Here is a 14426-nt window from a genome sequence, read left to right as displayed (position 1 = left end):
AAGACACATTTCTGATGTTCTTTTCTGAAGTTAATTGAACTTTGTTAGAGTATCAAGTTATTGTGAACCACACATTGCCTGCATGCTCTATTAAGTTTGCATGTATTTACAATAGGTTACAATAGTTGTCTAGAAACTCTATATAGAATGAGTGCTGTATGAAGTTTGTTTGTCTGTAACTGCTGTTTTTGCATCGGAAAAGACTCAAGTCTAGTAGACCATTCAAATAATTGGGCCTTTAAGGCAGAGAACCAAAACTCCTCTCAATCCTAATGTTTTGAATGTGTGAAATAGTTTCTCTTGATTAAAATGACGAACCTTAGGTAAAGGCAGAGCACTCGTCAAGCTTAAATACCTGAGTCGTTCACAGCACAGCATTTATCGACGTGGGAGTGGTTGTGGTTGCTGAACATGAACCAATCTTAAGTTCTTCCTGGGAGTTGAGGGCAGCTCCTTGTTCTAAGAAATACTCAGGAACATGTCTCTAGAGGAAGATGGACTTCATGGAATCAACAGTAAGGGATCATTTGGTGGGCAGGTCATGTACATGTCTTTAAAATTGGTTGGGATCGGTACCCTAACAATGGCATTGGCTTGTCCTTATAACAGAGTAAGTGCTACTTGTTGGGGTAGTCTTCAGTGACTTTTACATCTGTTATTCATACACATTGTGTTTATCATGTGCTTCTAAATTCCACTAGTATATTACTTTAAATTGAAGCCTTGATTGATTTCAATGTTCTTCACTGCTTGTCTTTGGGGCAGTGTGATCTGTCTGTTCCTTCTCTATATTTGACCAGTGTTAGCAATCTTCTTTGCATTTTACACTGCCTGTAGTAAATGTACCTGCATTTAGGTGCAATGTTTGCACTGAGAGTCCCAACTAAATCTATCTTTGGATCGTTGCGATCGGTACCCTAACAATGGCATTGGCTTGTCCTTATAACAGAGTAAGTGCTACTTGTTGGGGTAGTCTTCTGTGACTTTTACATCTGTCATTCATACACATGTCATTTGTCATGGGCCTCTAAATCCCACACTTACATTACCTTAAAGTGAAGTGTTGATTGATTTCAATGTTCACAAGTGCTTCTCTTTGGGGCAGTGTGATCTGTGTGTGTTCTTTCTCTATAATTTACTCTGGTCAATTTCCTCCGTATCAAGTTCATTGAGAATTATCCTTCAACTTGAGTGACTCTCTTTCCTCTAATCACAGAAAGTGCTACTAAGTTGGGGTATTATTCTTCAACGGATGGCAACTAATTTGATATGACTGTGGGAATGACCAGAATGGCTCCCCTTACAAGACACATTTCTGATGTTCTTTTCTGAAGTTAATTGAACTTTGTTAGAGTATCAAGTTATTGGGAACCACACATTGCCTGCATGCTCTATTAAGTTTGCATGTATTTACAATAGGTTACAATAGTTGTCTAGAAACTCTATATAGAATGAGTGCTGTATGAAGTTTGCTTGTCTGTAACTGCTGTTTTTGCATCGGAAAAGACTCAAGTCTAGTAGACCATTCAAATAATTGGGCCTTTAAGGCAGAGAACCAAAACTCCTCTCAATCCTAATGTTTTGAATGTGTGAAATAGTTTCTCTTGATTAAAATGACGAACCTTAGGTAAAGGCAGAGCACTCGTCAAGCTTAAGTACCTGAGTCGTTCACAGCACAGCATTTATCGACGTGGGAGTGGTTGTGGTTGCTGAACATGAACCAATCTTAAGTTCTTCCTGGGAGTTGAGGGCAGCTCCTTGTTCTAAGAAATACTCAGGAACATGTCTCTAGAGGAAGATGGACTTCATGGAATCAACAGTAAGGGATCATTTGGTGGGCAGGTCATGTACATGTCTTTAAAATTGGTTGGGATCGGTACCTTAACAATGGCATTGGCTTGTCCTTATAACAGAGTAAGTGCTACTTGTTGGGGTAGCCTGCTGTGATTTTTACATCTGTTATTCATACACATTGTGTTTGTCATGTGCTTCTAAATTCCACTATTACATTGCTTTAAATTGAAGCCTTGATTGATTTCAATGTTCTTCAGTGCTTGTCTTTGGGGCAGTGTGATCTGTCTGTTCCTTTTCTATATTTGACCTGTGTTAGCAATCTTCTTTGCATTTGACACTGCCTGTAGTAAATATACCTGCATTTAGGTGCAATGTGTGCACTGAGAGTTCCAGCTAAATCTATCTTTGGATTGTTGCGATCGGTACCCTAACAATGGCATTGGCTTGTCCTTATAACAGAGTAAGTGCTACTTGTTGGGGTAGTCTTCAGTGACTTTTACATCTGTTATTCATACACATTGTGTTTGTCATGTGCTTCTAAATTCCACTATTGCATTGCTTTAAATTGAAGCCTTGATTGATTTCAATGTTCTTCAGTGCTTGTCTTTGGGGCAGTGTGATCTGTCTGTTCCTTCTCTATATTTGACCAGTGTTAGCAATCTTCTTTGCATTTTACACTGCCTGTAGTAAATGTACCTGCATTTAGGTGCAATGTTTGCACTGAGAGTCCCAACTAAATCTATCTTTGGATCGTTGCGATCGGTACCCTAACAATGGCATTGGCTTGTCCTTATAACAGAGTAAGTGCTACTTGTTGGGGTAGTCTTCAGTGACTTTTACATCTGTTATTCATACACATTGTGTTTATCATGTGCTTCTAAATTCCACTAGTATATTACTTTAAATTGAAGCCTTGATTGATTTCAATGTTCTTCACTGCTTGTCTTTGGGGCAGTGTGATCTGTCTGTTCCTTCTCTATATTTGACCAGTGTTAGCAATCTTCTTTGCATTTTACACTGCCTGTAGTAAATGTACCTGCATTTAGGTGCAATGTTTGCACTGAGAGTCCCAACTAAATCTATCTTTGGATCGTTGCGATCGGTACCCTAACAATGGCATTGGCTTGTCCTTATAACAGAGTAAGTGCTACTTGTTGGGGTAGTCTTCTGTGACTTTTACATCTGTCATTCATACACATGTCATTTGTCATGGGCCTCTAAATCCCACACTTACATTACCTTAAAGTGAAGTGTTGATTGATTTCAATGTTCACAAGTGCTTCTCTTTGGGGCAGTGTGATCTGTGTGTGTTCTTTCTCTATAATTTACTCTGGTCAATTTCCTCCGTATCAAGTTCATTGAGAATTATCCTTCAACTTGAGTGACTCTCTTTCCTCTAATCACAGAAAGTGCTACTAAGTTGGGGTATTATTCTTCAACGGATGGCAACTAATTTGATATGACTGTGGGAATGACCAGAATGGCTCCCCTTACAAGACACATTTCTGATGTTCTTTTCTGAAGTTAATTGAACTTTGTTAGAGTATCAAGTTATTGTGAACCACACATTGCCTGCATGCTCTATTAAGTTTGCATGTATTTACAATAGGTTACAATAGTTGTCTAGAAACTCTATATAGAATGAGTGCTGTATGAAGTTTGTTTGTCTGTAACTGCTGTTTTTGCATCGGAAAAGACTCAAGTCTAGTATACCATTCAAATAATTGGGCCTTTAAGGCAGAGAACCAAAACTCCTCTCAATCCTAATGTTTTGAATGTGTGAAATAGTTTCTCTTGATTAAAATGACGAACCTTAGGTAAAGGCAGAGCACTCGTCAAGCTTAAGTACCTGAGTCGTTCACAGCACAGCATTTATCGACGTGGGAGTGGTTGTGGTTGCTGAACATGAACCAATCTTAAGTTCTTCCTGGGAGTTGAGGGCAGCTCCTTGTTCTAAGAAATACTCAGGAACATGTCTCTAGAGGAAGATGGACTTCATGGAATCAACAGTAAGGGATCATTTGGTGGGCAGGTCATGTACATGTCTTTAAAATTGGTTGGGATCGGTACCTTAACAATGGCATTGGCTTGTCCTTATAACAGAGTAAGTGCTACTTGTTGGGGTAGCCTGCTGTGATTTTTACATCTGTTATTCATACACATTGTGTTTGTCATGTGCTTCTAAATTCCACTATTACATTGCTTTAAATTGAAGCCTTGATTGATTTCAATGTTCTTCAGTGCTTGTCTTTGGGGCAGTGTGATCTGTCTGTTCCTTTTCTATATTTGACCTGTGTTAGCAATCTTCTTTGCATTTGACACTGCCTGTAGTAAATATACCTGCATTTAGGTGCAATGTGTGCACTGAGAGTTCCAGCTAAATCTATCTTTGGATTGTTGGGATCGGTACCCTAACAATGGCATTGGCTTGTCCTTATAACAGAGTAAGTGCTACTTGTTGGGGTAGTCTTCAGTGACTTTTACATCTGTTATTCATACACATTGTGTTTGTCATGTGCTTCTAAATTCCACTATTGCATTGCTTTAAATTGAAGCCTTGATTGATTTCAATGTTCTTCAGTGCTTGTCTTTGAGGCAGTGTGATCTGTCTATTCCTTCTCTATATTTGACCAGTGTTAGCAATCTTCTTTGCATTTTACACTGCCTGTAGTAAATATACCTGTATTTGGTGCAATGTTTGCACTGAGAGTCCCAACTAAATCTATCTTTGGATCGTTGCGATTGGTACCCTAACAATGGCATTGACTTGTCCTTATAAAAGAGTAAGTGCTACTTGTTGGGGTAGTCTTCTGTGACTTTTACATCTGTTATTCATACACATGTCATTTGTCATGGGCCTCTAAATCCCACACTTACATGACCTTACAGTGAAGCCTTGATTGATTTCAATGTTCTTCAGTGCTTGTCTTTGGGGCAGTGTGATCTGTCTGTTCCTTCTCTATATTTGACCAGTGTTAGCAATCTTCTTTGCATTTTACACTGCCTGTAGTAAATGTACCTGCATTTAGGTGCAATGTTTGCACTGAGAGTCCCAACTAAATCTATCTTTGGATCGTTGCGATCGGTACCCTAACAATGGCATTGGCTTGTCCTTATAACAGAGTAAGTGCTACTTGTTGGGGTAGTCTTCTGTGACTTTTACATCTGTTATTCATACACATTGTGTTTGTCATGTGCTTCTAAATTCCACTATTACATTGCTTTAAATTGAAGCCTTGATTGATTTCAATGTTCTTCAGTGCTTGTCTTTGGGGCAGTGTGATCTGTCTGTTCCTTTTCTATATTTGACCTGTGTTAGCAATCTTCTTTGCATTTGACACTGCCTGTAGTAAATATACCTGCATTTAGGTGCAATGTGTGCACTGAGAGTTCCAGCTAAATCTATCTTTGGATTGTTGGGATCGGTACCCTAACAATGGCATTGGCTTGTCCTTATAACAGAGTAAGTGCTACTTGTTGGGGTAGTCTTCAGTGACTTTTACATCTGTTATTCATACACATTGTGTTTATCATGTGCTTCTAAATTCCACTATTGCATTGCTTTAAATTGAAGCCTTGATTGATTTCAATGTTCTTCAGTGCTTGTCTTTGGGGCAGTGTGATCTGTCTGTTCCTTCTCTATATTTGACCAGTGTTAGCAATCTTCTTTGCATTTTACACTGCCTGTAGTAAATGTACCTGCATTTAGGTGCAATGTTTGCACTGAGAGTCCCAACTAAATCTATCTTAGGATCGTTGCGATCGGTACCCTAACAATGGCATTGGCTTGTCCTTATAACAGAGTAAGTGCTACTTGTTGGGGTAGTCTTCTGTGACTTTTACATCTGTCATTCATACACATGTCATTTGTCATGGGCCTCTAAATCCCACACTTACATTACCTTAAAGTGAAGTGTTGATTGATTTCAATGTTCACAAGTGCTTCTCTTTGGGGCAGTGTGATCTGTGTGTGTTCTTTCTCTATAATTTACTCTGGTCAATTTCCTCCGTATCAAGTTCATTGAGAATTATCCTTCAACTTGAGTGACTCTCTTTCCTCTAATCACAGAAAGTGCTACTAAGTTGGGGTATTATTATTCAACGGATGGCAACTAATTTGATATGACTGTGGGAATGACCAGAATGGCTCCCCTTACAAGACACATTTCTGATGTTCTTTTCTGAAGTTAATTGAACTTTGTTAGAGTATCAAGTTATTGTGAACCACACATTGCCTGCATGCTCTATTAAGTTTGCATGTATTTACAATAGGTTACAATAGTTGTCTAGAAACTCTATATAGAATGAGTGCTGTATGAAGTTTGTTTGTCTGTAACTGCTGTTTTTGCATCGGAAAAGACTCAAGTCTAGTAGACCATTCAAATAATTGGGCCTTTAAGGCAGAGAACCAAAACTCCTCTCAATCCTAATGTTTTGAATGTGTGAAATAGTTTCTCTTGATTAAAATGACGAACCTTAGGTAAAGGCAGAGCACTCGTCAAGCTTAAGTACCTGAGTCGTTCACAGCACAGCATTTATCGACGTGGGAGTGGTTGTGGTTGCTGAACATGAACCAATCTTAAGTTCTTCCTGGGAGTTGAGGGCAGCTCCTTGTTCTAAGAAATACTCAGGAACATGTCTCTAGAGGAAGATGGACTTCATGGAATCAACAGTAAGGGATCATTTGGTGGGCAGGTCATGTACATGTCTTTAAAATTGGTTGGGATCGGTACCTTAACAATGGCATTGGCTTGTCCTTATAACAGAGTAAGTGCTACTTGTTGGGGTAGCCTGCTGTGATTTTTACATCTGTTATTCATACACATTGTGTTTGTCATGTGCTTCTAAATTCCACTATTACATTGCTTTAAATTGAAGCCTTGATTGATTTCAATGTTCTTCAGTGCTTGTCTTTGGGGCAGTGTGATCTGTCTGTTCCTTTTCTATATTTGACCTGTGTTAGCAATCTTCTTTGCATTTGACACTGCCTGTAGTAAATATACCTGCATTTAGGTGCAATGTGTGCACTGAGAGTTCCAGCTAAATCTATCTTTGGATTGTTGGGATCGGTACCCTAACAATGGCATTGGCTTGTCCTTATAACAGAGTAAGTGCTACTTGTTGGGGTAGTCTTCAGTGACTTTTACATCTGTTATTCATACACATTGTGTTTATCATGTGCTTCTAAATTCCACTAGTATATTACTTTAAATTGAAGCCTTGATTGATTTCAATGTTCTTCAGTGCTTGTCTTTGAGGCAGTGTGATCTGTCTATTCCTTCTCTATATTTGACCAGTGTTAGCAATCTTCTTTGCATTTTACACTGCCTGTAGTAAATATACCTGTATTTGGTGCAATGTTTGCACTGAGAGTCCCAACTAAATCTATCTTTGGATCGTTGCGATTGGTACCCTAACAATGGCATTGACTTGTCCTTATAAAAGAGTAAGTGCTACTTGTTGGGGTAGTCTTCTGTGACTTTTACATCTGTTATTCATACACATGTCATTTGTCATGGGCCTCTAAATCCCACACTTACATGACCTTACAGTGAAGCCTTGATTGATTTCAATGTTCTTCAGTGCTTGTCTTTGGGGCAGTGTGATCTGTCTGTTCCTTCTCTATATTTGACCAGTGTTAGCAATCTTCTTTGCATTTTACACTGCCTGTAGTAAATGTACCTGCATTTAGGTGCAATGTTTGCACTGAGAGTCCCAACTAAATCTATCTTTGGATCGTTGCGATCGGTACCCTAACAATGGCATTGGCTTGTCCTTATAACAGAGTAAGTGCTACTTGTTGGGGTAGTCTTCTGTGACTTTTACATCTGTTATTCATACACATTGTGTTTGTCATGTGCTTCTAAATTCCACTATTACATTGCTTTAAATTGAAGCCTTGATTGATTTCAATGTTCTTCAGTGCTTGTCTTTGGGGCAGTGTGATCTGTCTGTTCCTTTTCTATATTTGACCTGTGTTAGCAATCTTCTTTGCATTTGACACTGCCTGTAGTAAATATACCTGCATTTAGGTGCAATGTGTGCACTGAGAGTTCCAGCTAAATCTATCTTTGGATTGTTGGGATCGGTACCCTAACAATGGCATTGGCTTGTCCTTATAACAGAGTAAGTGCTACTTGTTGGGGTAGTCTTCAGTGACTTTTACATCTGTTATTCATACACATTGTGTTTGTCATGTGCTTCTAAATTCCACTATTGCATTGCTTTAAATTGAAGCCTTGATTGATTTCAATGTTCTTCAGTGCTTGTCTTTGAGGCAGTGTGATCTGTCTATTCCTTCTCTATATTTGACCAGTGTTAGCAATCTTCTTTGCATTTTACACTGCCTGTAGTAAATATACCTGTATTTGGTGCAATGTTTGCACTGAGAGTCCCAACTAAATCTATCTTTGGATCGTTGCGATTGGTACCCTAACAATGGCATTGACTTGTCCTTATAAAAGAGTAAGTGCTACTTGTTGGGGTAGTCTTCTGTGACTTTTACATCTGTTATTCATACACATGTCATTTGTCATGGGCCTCTAAATCCCACACTTACATGACCTTACAGTGAAGCCTTGATTGATTTCAATGTTCTTCAGTGCTTGTCTTTGGGGCAGTGTGATCTGTCTGTTCCTTCTCTATATTTGACCAGTGTTAGCAATCTTCTTTGCATTTTACACTGTCTGTAGTAAATGTACCTGCATTTAGGTGCAATGTTTGCACTGAGAGTCCCAACTAAATCTATCTTTGGATCGTTGCGATCGGTACCCTAACAATGGCATTGGCTTGTCCTTATAACAGAGTAAGTGCTACTTGTTGGGGTAGTCTTCTGTGACTTTTACATCTGTTATTCATACACATTGTGTTTGTCATGTGCTTCTAAATTCCACTATTACATTGCTTTAAATTGAAGCCTTGATTGATTTCAATGTTCTTCAGTGCTTGTCTTTGGGGCAGTGTGATCTGTCTGTTCCTTCTCTATATTTGACCAGTGTTAGCAATCTTCTTTGCATTTTACACTGCCTGTAGTAAATGTACCTGCATTTAGGTGCAATGTTTGCACTGAGAGTCCCAACTAAATCTATCTTTGGATCGTTGCGATCGGTACCCTAACAATGGCATTGGCTTGTCCTTATAACAGAGTAAGTGCTACTTGTTGGGGTAGTCTTCTGTGACTTTTACATCTGTCATTCATACACATGTCATTTGTCATGGGCCTCTAAATCCCACACTTACATTACCTTAAAGTGAAGTGTTGATTGATTTCAATGTTCACAAGTGCTTCTCTTTGGGGCAGTGTGATCTGTGTGTGTTCTTTCTCTATAATTTACTCTGGTCAATGTCCTCCGTATCAAGTTCATTGAGAATTATCCTTCAACTTGAGTGACTCTCTTTCCTCTAATCACAGAAAGTGCTACTAAGTTGGGGTATTATTCTTCAACGGATGGCAACTAATTTGATATGACTGTGGGAATGACCAGAATGGCTCCCCTTACAAGACACATTTCTGATGTTCTTTTCTGAAGTTAATTGAACTTTGTTAGAGTATCAAGTTATTGTGAACCACACATTGCCTGCATGCTCTATTAAGTTTGCATGTATTTACAATAGGTTACAATAGTTGTCTAGAAACTCTATATAGAATGAGTGCTGTATGAAGTTTGTTTGTCTGTAACTGCTGTTTTTGCATCGGAAAAGACTCAAGTCTAGTAGACCATTCAAATAATTGGGCCTTTAAGGCAGAGAACCAAAACTCCTCTCAATCCTAATGTTTTGAATGTGTGAAATAGTTTCTCTTGATTAAAATGACGAACCTTAGGTAAAGGCAGAGCACTCGTCAAGCTTAAGTACCTGAGTCGTTCACAGCACAGCATTTATCGACGTGGGAGTGGTTGTGGTTGCTGAACATGAACCAATCTTAAGTTCTTCCTGGGAGTTGAGGGCAGCTCCTTGTTCTAAGAAATACTCAGGAACATGTCTCTAGAGGAAGATGGACTTCATGGAATCAACAGTAAGGGATCATTTGGTGGGCAGGTCATGTACATGTCTTTAAAATTGGTTGGGATCGGTACCTTAACAATGGCATTGGCTTGTCCTTATAACAGAGTAAGTGCTACTTGTTGGGGTAGACTTCTGTGACTTTTACATCTGTTATTCATACACATTTTGTTTGTCATGTGCTTCTAAATTCCACTATTATATTACTTTAAATTGAATCCTTGATTGATTTCAATGTTCTTCAGTGCTTGTCTTTGGGGCAGTGTGATCTGTCTGTTCCTTTTCTATATTTGACCTGTGTTAGCAATCTTCTTTGCATTTGACACTGCCTGTAGTAAATATACCTGCATTTAGGTGCAATGTGTGCACTGAGAGTTCCAGCTAAATCTATCTTTGGATTGTTGCGATCGGTACCCTAACAATGGCATTGGCTTGTCCTTATAACAGAGTAAGTGCTACTTGTTGGGGTAGTCTTCAGTGACTTTTACATCTGTTATTCATACACATTGTGTTTGTCATGTGCTTCTAAATTCCACTATTGCATTGCTTTAAATTGAAGCCTTGATTGATTTCAATGTTCTTCAGTGCTTGTCTTTGGGGCAGTGTGATCTGTCTGTTCCTTCTCTATATTTGACCAGTGTTAGCAATCTTCTTTGCATTTTACACTGCCTGTAGTAAATGTACCTGCATTTAGGTGCAATGTTTGCACTGAGAGTCCCAACTAAATCTATCTTTGGATCGTTGCGATCGGTACCCTAACAATGGCATTGGCTTGTCCTTATAACAGAGTAAGTGCTACTTGTTGGGGTAGTCTTCAGTGACTTTTACATCTGTTATTCATACACATTGTGTTTATCATGTGCTTCTAAATTCCACTAGTATATTACTTTAAATTGAAGCCTTGATTGATTTCAATGTTCTTCACTGCTTGTCTTTGGGGCAGTGTGATCTGTCTGTTCCTTCTCTATATTTGACCAGTGTTAGCAATCTTCTTTGCATTTTACACTGCCTGTAGTAAATGTACCTGCATTTAGGTGCAATGTTTGCACTGAGAGTCCCAACTAAATCTATCTTTGGATCGTTGCGATCGGTACCCTAACAATGGCATTGGCTTGTCCTTATAACAGAGTAAGTGCTACTTGTTGGGGTAGTCTTCTGTGACTTTTACATCTGTCATTCATACACATGTCATTTGTCATGGGCCTCTAAATCCCACACTTACATGACCTTACAGTGAAGCCTTGATTGATTTCAATGTTCTTCAGTGCTTGTCTTTGAGGCAGTGTGATCTGTCTATTCCTTCTCTATATTTGACCAGTGTTAGCAATCTTCTTTGCATTTGACACTGCCTGTAGTAAATATACCTGCATTTAGGTGCAATGTGTGCACTGAGAGTTCCAACTAAATCTGTTTTTGGATTGTTGCGATCGGTACCATAACAATGGCATTGGCTTGTCCTTATAACAGAGTAAGTGCTACTTGTTGGGGTAGTCTTCAGTGACTTTTACATCTGTTATTCATACACATTGTGTTTATCATGTGCTTCTAAATTCCACTATTGCATTGCTTTAAATTGAAGCCTTGATTGATTTCAATGTTCTTCAGTGCTTGTCTTTGGGGCAGTGTGATCTGTCTGTTCCTTCTCTATATTTGACCAGTGTTAGCAATCTTCTTTGCATTTTACACTGCCTGTAGTAAATGTACCTGCATTTAGGTGCAATGTTTGCACTGAGAGTCCCAACTAAATCTATCTTAGGATCGTTGCGATCGGTACCCTAACAATGGCATTGGCTTGTCCTTATAACAGAGTAAGTGCTACTTGTTGGGGTAGTCTTCTGTGACTTTTACATCTGTCATTCATACACATGTCATTTGTCATGGGCCTCTAAATCCCACACTTACATTACCTTAAAGTGAAGTGTTGATTGATTTCAATGTTCACAAGTGCTTCTCTTTGGGGCAGTGTGATCTGTGTGTGTTCTTTCTCTATAATTTACTCTGGTCAATGTCCTCCGTATCAAGTTCATTGAGAATTATCCTTCAACTTGAGTGACTCTCTTTCCTCTAATCACAGAAAGTGCTACTAAGTTGGGGTATTATTCTTCAACGGATGGCAACTAATTTGATATGACTGTGGGAATGACCAGAATGGCTCCCCTTACAAGACACATTTCTGATGTTCTTTTCTGAAGTTAATTGAACTTTGTTAGAGTATCAAGTTATTGTGAACCACACATTGCCTGCATGCTCTATTAAGTTTGCATGTATTTACAATAGGTTACAATAGTTGTCTAGAAACTCTATATAGAATGAGTGCTGTATGAAGTTTGTTTGTCTGTAACTGCTGTTTTTGCATCGGAAAAGACTCAAGTCTAGTAGACCATTCAAATAATTGGGCCTTTAAGGCAGAGAACCAAAACTCCTCTCAATCCTAATGTTTTGAATGTGTGAAATAGTTTCTCTTGATTAAAATGACGAACCTTAGGTAAAGGCAGAGCACTCGTCAAGCTTAAGTACCTGAGTCGTTCACAGCACAGCATTTATCGACGTGGGAGTGGTTGTGGTTGCTGAACATGAACCAATCTTAAGTTCTTCCTGGGAGTTGAGGGCAGCTCCTTGTTCTAAGAAATACTCAGGAACATGTCTCTAGAGGAAGATGGACTTCATGGAATCAACAGTAAGGGATCATTTGGTGGGCAGGTCATGTACATGTCTTTAAAATTGGTTGGGATCGGTACCTTAACAATGGCATTGGCTTGTCCTTATAACAGAGTAAGTGCTACTTGTTGGGGTAGACTTCTGTGACTTTTACATCTGTTATTCATACACATTTTGTTTGTCATGTGCTTCTAAATTCCACTATTATATTACTTTAAATTGAATCCTTGATTGATTTCAATGTTCTTCAGTGCTTGTCTTTGGGGCAGTGTGATCTGTCTGTTCCTTTTCTATATTTGACCTGTGTTAGCAATCTTCTTTGCATTTGACACTGCCTGTAGTAAATATACCTGCATTTAGGTGCAATGTGTGCACTGAGAGTTCCAGCTAAATCTATCTTTGGATTGTTGCGATCGGTACCCTAACAATGGCATTGGCTTGTCCTTATAACAGAGTAAGTGCTACTTGTTGGGGTAGTCTTCAGTGACTTTTACATCTGTTATTCATACACATTGTGTTTGTCATGTGCTTCTAAATTCCACTATTGCATTGCTTTAAATTGAAGCCTTGATTGATTTCAATGTTCTTCAGTGCTTGTCTTTGGGGCAGTGTGATCTGTCTGTTCCTTCTCTATATTTGACCAGTGTTAGCAATCTTCTTTGCATTTTACACTGCCTGTAGTAAATGTACCTGCATTTAGGTGCAATGTTTGCACTGAGAGTCCCAACTAAATCTATCTTTGGATCGTTGCGATCGGTACCCTAACAATGGCATTGGCTTGTCCTTATAACAGAGTAAGTGCTACTTGTTGGGGTAGTCTTCAGTGACTTTTACATCTGTTATTCATACACATTGTGTTTATCATGTGCTTCTAAATTCCACTAGTATATTACTTTAAATTGAAGCCTTGATTGATTTCAATGTTCTTCACTGCTTGTCTTTGGGGCAGTGTGATCTGTCTGTTCCTTCTCTATATTTGACCAGTGTTAGCAATCTTCTTTGCATTTTACACTGCCTGTAGTAAATGTACCTGCATTTAGGTGCAATGTTTGCACTGAGAGTCCCAACTAAATCTATCTTTGGATCGTTGCGATCGGTACCCTAACAATGGCATTGGCTTGTCCTTATAACAGAGTAAGTGCTACTTGTTGGGGTAGTCTTCTGTGACTTTTACATCTGTCATTCATACACATGTCATTTGTCATGGGCCTCTAAATCCCACACTTACATGACCTTACAGTGAAGCCTTGATTGATTTCAATGTTCTTCAGTGCTTGTCTTTGAGGCAGTGTGATCTGTCTATTCCTTCTCTATATTTGACCAGTGTTAGCAATCTTCTTTGCATTTGACACTGCCTGTAGTAAATATACCTGCATTTAGGTGCAATGTGTGCACTGAGAGTTCCAACTAAATCTGTTTTTGGATTGTTGCGATCGGTACCATAACAATGGCATTGGCTTGTCCTTATAACAGAGTAAGTGCTACTTGTTGGGGTAGTCTTCAGTGACTTTTACATCTGTTATTCATACACATTGTGTTTATCATGTGCTTCTAAATTCCACTATTGCATTGCTTTAAATTGAAGCCTTGATTGATTTCAATGTTCTTCAGTGCTTGTCTTTGGGGCAGTGTGATCTGTCTGTTCCTTCTCTATATTTGACCAGTGTTAGCAATCTTCTTTGCATTTTACACTGCCTGTAGTAAATGTACCTGCATTTAGGTGCAATGTTTGCACTGAGAGTCCCAACTAAATCTATCTTAGGATCGTTGCGATCGGTACCCTAACAATGGCATTGGCTTGTCCTTATAACAGAGTAAGTGCTACTTGTTGGGGTAGTCTTCTGTGACTTTTACATCTGTCATTCATACACATGTCATTTGTCATGGGCCTCTAAATCCCACACTTACATTACCTTAAAGTGAAGTGTTGATTGATTTCAATGTTCACAAGTGCTTCTCTTTGGGGCAGTGTG

The sequence above is a fragment of the Osmerus mordax genome, chromosome 7 (genome assembly GCF_038355195.1).
Source record: "Osmerus mordax isolate fOsmMor3 chromosome 7, fOsmMor3.pri, whole genome shotgun sequence".
Taxonomy (NCBI): Eukaryota; Metazoa; Chordata; class Actinopteri; order Osmeriformes; family Osmeridae; genus Osmerus; species Osmerus mordax.
The sequence above is the reverse complement of the archived record's forward strand: the minus strand, read 5'-3'. Positions refer to the sequence as shown.